At 29.7% G+C, this 7,524-nt stretch overlaps 1 long non-coding RNA gene across 1 annotated transcript; it reads right to left on the bottom strand.

The window, feature by feature from the left end:
• Positions 1-1,179: 1,179 nt before the first annotated feature.
• LOC145582141 (uncharacterized) lies at positions 1,180-4,387 on the bottom strand. The gene is made up of 4 exons (XR_014099786.1): positions 4,171-4,387; positions 2,402-2,574; positions 1,665-1,737; positions 1,180-1,567 (listed from the first exon to the last, which is right to left on the bottom strand). It is a non-coding gene; the product is annotated as an uncharacterized LOC145582141 (long non-coding RNA).
• Positions 4,388-7,524: the final 3,137 nt, after the last annotated feature.

Here is a 7,524-nt window from a genome sequence, read left to right as displayed (position 1 = left end):
GTTGATTGAAAGGTTCAACCACAACTAACTAGCATTAGTGGAGGTTTAATCTCTGCCCGTGGACCAAGTAGAGGAATCACGTTTGGGGTTCTTTGTTTCTCATTTGTTCTTGCTTGATTGCTGTAGAATTACGCTTCAAAGATATTATTATTAATTGTTCTTTATGTGTTTATGCATTGATCTTGGTGTTTAGATGCTTATGAATATGATTCATGTAATTCCGCTTATAGTATCTAAAGTCCTACAATTACATCCTTTCAACTGCTTAAGCAACTGTCTTTTGGTGGATGCATGTTGCAAAAAGTTATTAAACTCTCAAGTCAATCTCTCAAGGAGGTATGTTTCTACAATTGTATGGGACTAGTTGAAGCAGTGTTTTATACACCTAATTTAAAATCTTTTAAATATTGTGGGAAGACCATACCTCGTTTTTATTTAAATAGTGTTGTTGATTATCGGACAGTAGATTTCTCTGCTCTTCTTGAAGATATGGACAGTTTATGGTTCATGAGGTTGTACAATGTTCTCAGATATATCAAATTTCAAGACCTAACTTTGGAGATGTAGTCTCACTAGTACAAAACAAATCTTAAGTAACACCCAAAAAGTGTTACATAAAGTAGTAAAAGTGTTACTATAGACAATACGTAACACTTTATTGGGTGATACTTCCGCCCATGTTACCTAAGGTCTTATGTAACACTTTGGGTAATATATGGTAACGCTTTCAAAAGTGTTACTATAAACCCTCTTATGTAACACTTTTTATATTATTAGTATCATTTTGAAAGTGTTACTTTTTATTTCTTAGGTTACACTTACTTATCTTTAGTAACATTTTACAATCATATAGTGTCACTTTATGCGACATTATGTATCACTTTTTCGAACTAATGTAACACCTTTGATTATTAGGTAACATTTTTCAATCTTCTTTTGACATATAGTAGCACTTTATTTGACATTATGTATCACTTTTTGCATACTAATATAACACCTTATTAATTAATAGGTAACATTTTTATTATCGTTATTATTATTATTATTATTATTATTATTATTATTATTATTATTATTATTATTATTATTATTATTATTATTATTTTAATATAAAAATAATATTAATATGTACAACAACGTAACCATGAATGAGAAATTTACATATATGATATACAATAATTTGAATTGAAATAATTTCATCAATCATACAAAAAACATCCATAAACACCAATTTTTATGTTTGGCCAAACAATATAATAATCAAAACAAATAGAAAGTTAGCTTCGGTCTCTAGCTTGGAAAAAGTGAAGACATAAGAAACAACTCCAAATTTCAAAAAATAGTCAGCGGCAGTAGCAGTGTATATGATAGCAGCAGCAACCTAGCAGAACGATAGCAACGGTAACATCAGCTACAGAAGGCAGTAGTATATAGCAGCAAACAGCAGTAGCAGATAGCAGTGGCAGCAAACAGCAGTAGCAGACATTAGTGGCTTAGCTCTTCTAATGTCCATTCATGAACATCTTTAGACATGTTGGTCCTCTGGTTCGCTTCCTTTTTGAAATAGCTACATGACCATTAACTCAACAAGGTCATTAAAACTATATATGACTCTTAACATATCTATATTAAAATATTTAGGACGAAATTACAGTGATCATTACCTTTTTATACACTGCTGTGCTCATGATTCACTAGTGGTTTATCTTGCATGCCTAGCTCCTCGCCATAAGAGTACTGAAGAAACATTAGATAAGGTAAAGTCATTAAAGTGAAAGAGTTAATGACAGCTACATCTAACGAGTATCATAGTTGAACTGAAGTCCAAATTTGCATAAACTCGTAAACATTTTAGATTAGGTAATGTTTCCATTCTAACATAACTTTTCTTATTCTTGATTTTGTTACTATACTTTGATTGATGCGTGATAATCCATTTTGTGACAACTTAGATACCTTAAAAACTAAAAGAATAATAATACATCTTTAATTGTACTTCAACAGGACATTTTTGGTCATAGATCATTTTCAAGGAATTGACTCAATACACCATAATTATCCTAGATAAGATACGTAATCATTGAGAGCAAGCATTTTTTTTTTTTTCAATTTGCGATGTAGAATCCTAAATTTAATCAGATATGGGAATTTTTATTATTTAACTTGGTGGATATGAAGAGTGGCAATTAATTTGGGACTATTCAAGTTAGATAGAGAGTAACCATTTTCACTAAAAATATTTTAAGTGCAGTGAGATACACTCAAATCTGATGCAACTCTTAATGAGGAGAGTTGAAATTTAACTCACTAGTAAAAATACAAGTCATTCCGTTCCAAAGATGTTGTTCAAGCTGTTATATATATAATAATTAAAAATAAAGCATCAAAATTTCATACTAACCAGCCATGACCAGTTGACCACTCAATTTGAAAGGGTGGCTCGATATCCAATACTTGCGTCCGGATGAATTGTTGAACCAAAGTATTCTTTTCAGTAAGCTGCTCATCAATCTTTACATCATCATGAAATGAAGCAAAAACACGAAGAAATAATTTTTGCATAACATATAGTCCCTGCAAGTGAAAAATGTGCAGAAAATTAATGATACATCATTGAATCAAGATTGCGTGTACGGTAGAAAAGAGCACACACCGCAAAGAAGCAAGTAACTCACTTCACCTGAACTTTCAAACTCCTATTCAGAACAACTACTCCAAAGTGAAATTAAAAATAAATAAAAAAAAAAATTGAAGAGTTATTTGCATGATTAGGTATTAGTAAAGGCATTAATTCCGGCATAATTAGTAACTAGCCTTTAAATATTAAAGAAAAGGGAGTTGGGCTGTGGGTGAAGAGCCTCCACAGCCCGCCCACCCCCTTAGCTCCGACCCTATTTGTGAGCCTTTCTTCTATTAGTTCTATATTAAGATATGTTCTCATGAACTTGTAACTTTCCTTGTATGAAGGCAACTTTGGTTAATATCTTGCCGAAGAATATGATTCACAAACTACTTTTCTTGTAATAATAAGTTGAAATCAACTAAACTAACCTTAACAGGTATGAATGATTCTTATCAATCTATTAATAATCAAAGCATTGCATATCATACTTTGGGGGATTGAGAAGACAAACAAATTAAATTAGGAGCACTACAATTATATTTCCAATATCTACTGGTAAGTCGTCAGAGAAATTTCATTTGGAGGGGTATCTAAATACAAAATTGGTTCAAGGCAATATTACATGGATCAGACAGTTCTGAGTGAGCAACCCAAAACACAGCTGAATTAATGATAGAATCAGGGTTTGCTCTGTGCAACACACATGGTTACACAGATAGTTGCAACAAGCTACTAAATACATGGATATCTATTTATTCACATAACTAAAAAAAAGTAGTAGTAGTAGCAAAGAGGGCCTTGTGCTCTTTATTCTAGTATTAGTTTGGTTTTAGGAAAACAAAGCTATTACTGCTCCAAAATTGATTAACTTATGCTAATTAGCAGCTAAAAACAAAAATAATTTGACATTGTACTCTATCATATAGCGACATTTTCAAACTCCTATTCTGAACCACTGCTCGAAACAAATAAAAAAAAAAAAAACAAAAAACAAAAAACAAAAAACAAAAAACAAAAAACAAAAAACAAAACAAAATGAATAGTTAGTTAATACATTTCAATCCAATTTTTTCCCCTCAAATTAAACATCAATACACCATATTAGCAGCGGCAATACTAAATCAATACAAACAATAAACATGTCTTTCAATATACAGTACTTTATACACCAATCTCCATCTTATTGATAAATACTTCAAATCAAACCTTACTATCTAAATAACAACAAACTAAACTATAGAAAACCACCAAGCATTTTGATTAACAAGACTAGGTCTTATGAAATTGTACTATCAATATATAATCACAATAAAAAAAAATAAAAAAAATAAAAAAAATCACAAAGCTATTCAATTTGCATAATTATAGAAATGCAATATAATAGATAATTTTTTCCCCAGGAGTTCAATTGATAAAGAACTAATTCTCAATTTCTTAAATAATTCTCTTATTATAATGGAATCTATACTGTTAGCAATTTAGGAAATAAAGGGATAAGAGGACAACATTAAGGTATTCTTTGGCAATGAGAGTAGGAGCGAACTTACTTAAGAAGCGACATCGGAAATCATAACTAGTTTCAAGCCATTGCCCCAGCGACTCCAACAGCAGCGACAGAGGTAACAGCGGTGGCGGTGGCGGCGGTTATGGCCACGATGGGTTTAGATTTGGATTCCTCTTTCTAAAAGAGAGAGTGATTGCGGTGGTTCCCAGAGGAAACATTGAGGGTTTCGTGGGAGTTAATGAGTGAGGTGGGACTTGTGGGAGTGGAACAAGATATGGAGTTTTTATTTTTTTTTTTTTTTTTTTTTTTTTTTGAAAATACTGTGTGGATATCCATTATCCTCTTTGTATGTTTCTGGAATATTTTAGATTTAAGGTTTATTGTTATTTAAGCAAATCCTATGTATTATATTTAATGTATATATACCCCTATTATATGGAATGATATAGACAGATCTATTCTCTCCCAATTTATCTTCTATTCCCTTTAATTCATAACACGTTATCAGCACCAAATCTAGCCAACTGAGCAAAATTATCAAGGGAACTTATAAAACTCAATACGATGGATTCGTTTGATTGATACCGCCAATATTGATGTTGCCAAAAGGTACGCTTATATCTCTTTTGACGATATGATAAAGTCATAGTAGTAGTTATATATGCACTTTTTGTACAAATATAAACCACAATTAGAATTAGATGATATAACATTAATCGATTGAGTGGATCACCTAGAGTGTTAGTTCTCATAGTCAAAGTTCCACATATGATTTATAAGTTCTTCAATTAAATTGTTTTAAATAATTTCTTGATTGATAATAACTACAATGTTAATAATCTTCGATTTGCTTTAGGCGATATTATATACGGACAATGATATTCACCCATTCAAATTGCATAATAATGAGTTAATGACCATTAAGCCTCCTCATAATCTATTTATGTTTGTTGTTCTGTTTTGTTTTATATATTTTGCCTGAGCATACTATATAGTCAAGCACAATTAATTTCATCTAGTATATTTAATTGACTCGATGTTTAAGATTAAAATAGTTTTGTATTATTCCAATTCACCTGCCTTCAGCCATAAACAACAATGTTCATTTATTTATTTGGTGTCTTTCAAATCATGTCATAATCTTGATCTCATTGATACTACTCATATTTGATAATTTTTCATGATTGATGGCATCGTTGATTGATAATTTTTTTTAAAATTTATTTTACTTATTTATGTTAATATTAACACATAAACGTAATAGTATTTCCCATTAGTTCTTGTAAATACTTAATTTGTGGTCAAAGTGGTTAGCACACCTTAACAATAACTTAGCTTCCAATATTTTTTTTCCTCCTATATTGCAGCTTCTATTATTGCTACTTACGGTTTGCACTATGTTTATAAATACATGTGATACTTCTCTAAGTAATCAAAATATATACTTTTCTATCTACTTTATCTTTCTATCCTATTCTCTTAAACCTTATTATAGATCCATAATTAATCAACTTATTAAAAGATTAATTTGGTTTTGAGATTCTATAATTTCCTTGATTTAAGTTTTGATCATAAAGGTAGAATTGTTGTCATCAGTGTTTTGACTTGACTTGATTGAGAGTATTTTAGGAACTTTTATTTTCCATGAGAGAAATTGAAGTGTTTGCTTATGATCTATATGAAGTTCATTATTTCAATATTTGATACGGAGTATTAGATTTGTTTATGTGTGAATATTAAAATTCAGGAAAAAAAAAAAAAAAAAATACTTATTTAGTGCTGAATTTACATGACAATACATGAAATATAGCAGTCGAGTTGTTACTTGGTTGAGATAATTGTTTTTATTGGGGGCTTGCTTTATTAAAGTGTATTTCTCAGTTTAGAGTAATTAACGAAATAATTAGTCCTGCAAATAAGTTGGCCACATAGTTGCTAACAGTAACATACATGTTCGTTTGACATTAGTGAAACAGTGACCATGTGATTATAGTTGCTTACGAATGAAGATTTTATATTGAATATGCAACTTATATTATACATATTGTGATATAGCATAGCCTTCACCATAAACATGCAATGAGAGAATCTTCTATATATCTATTAAGTTAAAATATAGTCATGTGGGGTACAAGATAATTTTATAGTTTTTGTTAATGTATAATTAAAGATGTGATCAAAATAAAACGTGCATTGACATGTGTGCTAAGCTGAAATGGGTAGAACATTTAGGAACAAATGGAGTATATAATATTTAATCAGTATAAAATTTATTTTAGTTTGATAAATATTTTGATACTATGATAATAAATTAAACATGAAGTACTCGAGGAATTGTATGCTTGAAGTTTCTTATATTTTAGAAGGATCAAAATGACCTATAAATGTCCAATAGTTTCTAAAGTATGTTGATTTGTTTATCAATCATTTACGAGACCAATTATATGAAGGGAAAGAATATAAAAAAAAAAGGTTTTTTTTTCAGTTTTTAATATATTTTTTTATTTGGATGGATATTAAAGATAATGAATCCAAGATGAGTGTTGATAAATAACTTATTTACTCATTATTCCCAGAAGTGAATGAGAATTTATATGATTAAAAAAAATAATAATAATAATAAAATAAAATTTTAAAAAAAATATTTGCATGATGATTATAATTTATGTAAAAGTGCATAAGGATTGCAAACATGAGTAAATAATATTCATTTTAGAAAATAAATAAATAAAGAATTTTATGAGTTTAAAAAGAGGTTGAGCATATCATTATATTGTGAGAAACTCAATTGAAAATGTATTATCATATATGCCCACATTTTTATATGAAGATTCTATAATTGGGCAAGAGTTATGAGTTGACTTCATAAGAGTAATTTTATCATGCTTGATACATGCATTGCTAAAAGAATTTATGCCTTAAAATTTGGATGAGATTTAATGTTGGATTCATTTTATGCCCCATAAGCAAGGATTAGGGGGAGATTGTATTCATTCTATTATTTTATGTAATCCTTGCACATAAATAATAAAATATACGGCTATTTCACCAAATGCCACTGACAAATTTAAAAATTCATCAAATGCCATCGCCACTTTTCAGAATTCACCAAATGACACTCAGTTTTTTAAAAATTCACCGAGTGCCATTAATGACCAACGGCCGTTAACTCCGTTAGTCATTAGGGGTTAATCATGACACATGTCATGATATTATTGGTCCATTTATCTTTGTTAATTATGTCTGATGAAAAAATATTGATGTTCTGACAAGTTATTGGGTCTAAAACTCTCAATATTAAAAAAAAAAGTGTTGAAGGTTTCTTTTTGGGAAATTCTCAATGGTGATCCCCAACTTCTGCTACGTACACATGGTGACCATCTTGAAAATCAATTAT

The sequence above is a fragment of the Chenopodium album genome, chromosome 15 (genome assembly GCF_948465745.1).
Source record: "Chenopodium album chromosome 15, dcCheAlbu1.1, whole genome shotgun sequence".
Taxonomy (NCBI): Eukaryota; Viridiplantae; Streptophyta; class Magnoliopsida; order Caryophyllales; family Amaranthaceae; genus Chenopodium; species Chenopodium album.
This window is presented reverse-complemented; position numbering and strand designations above follow the sequence as displayed.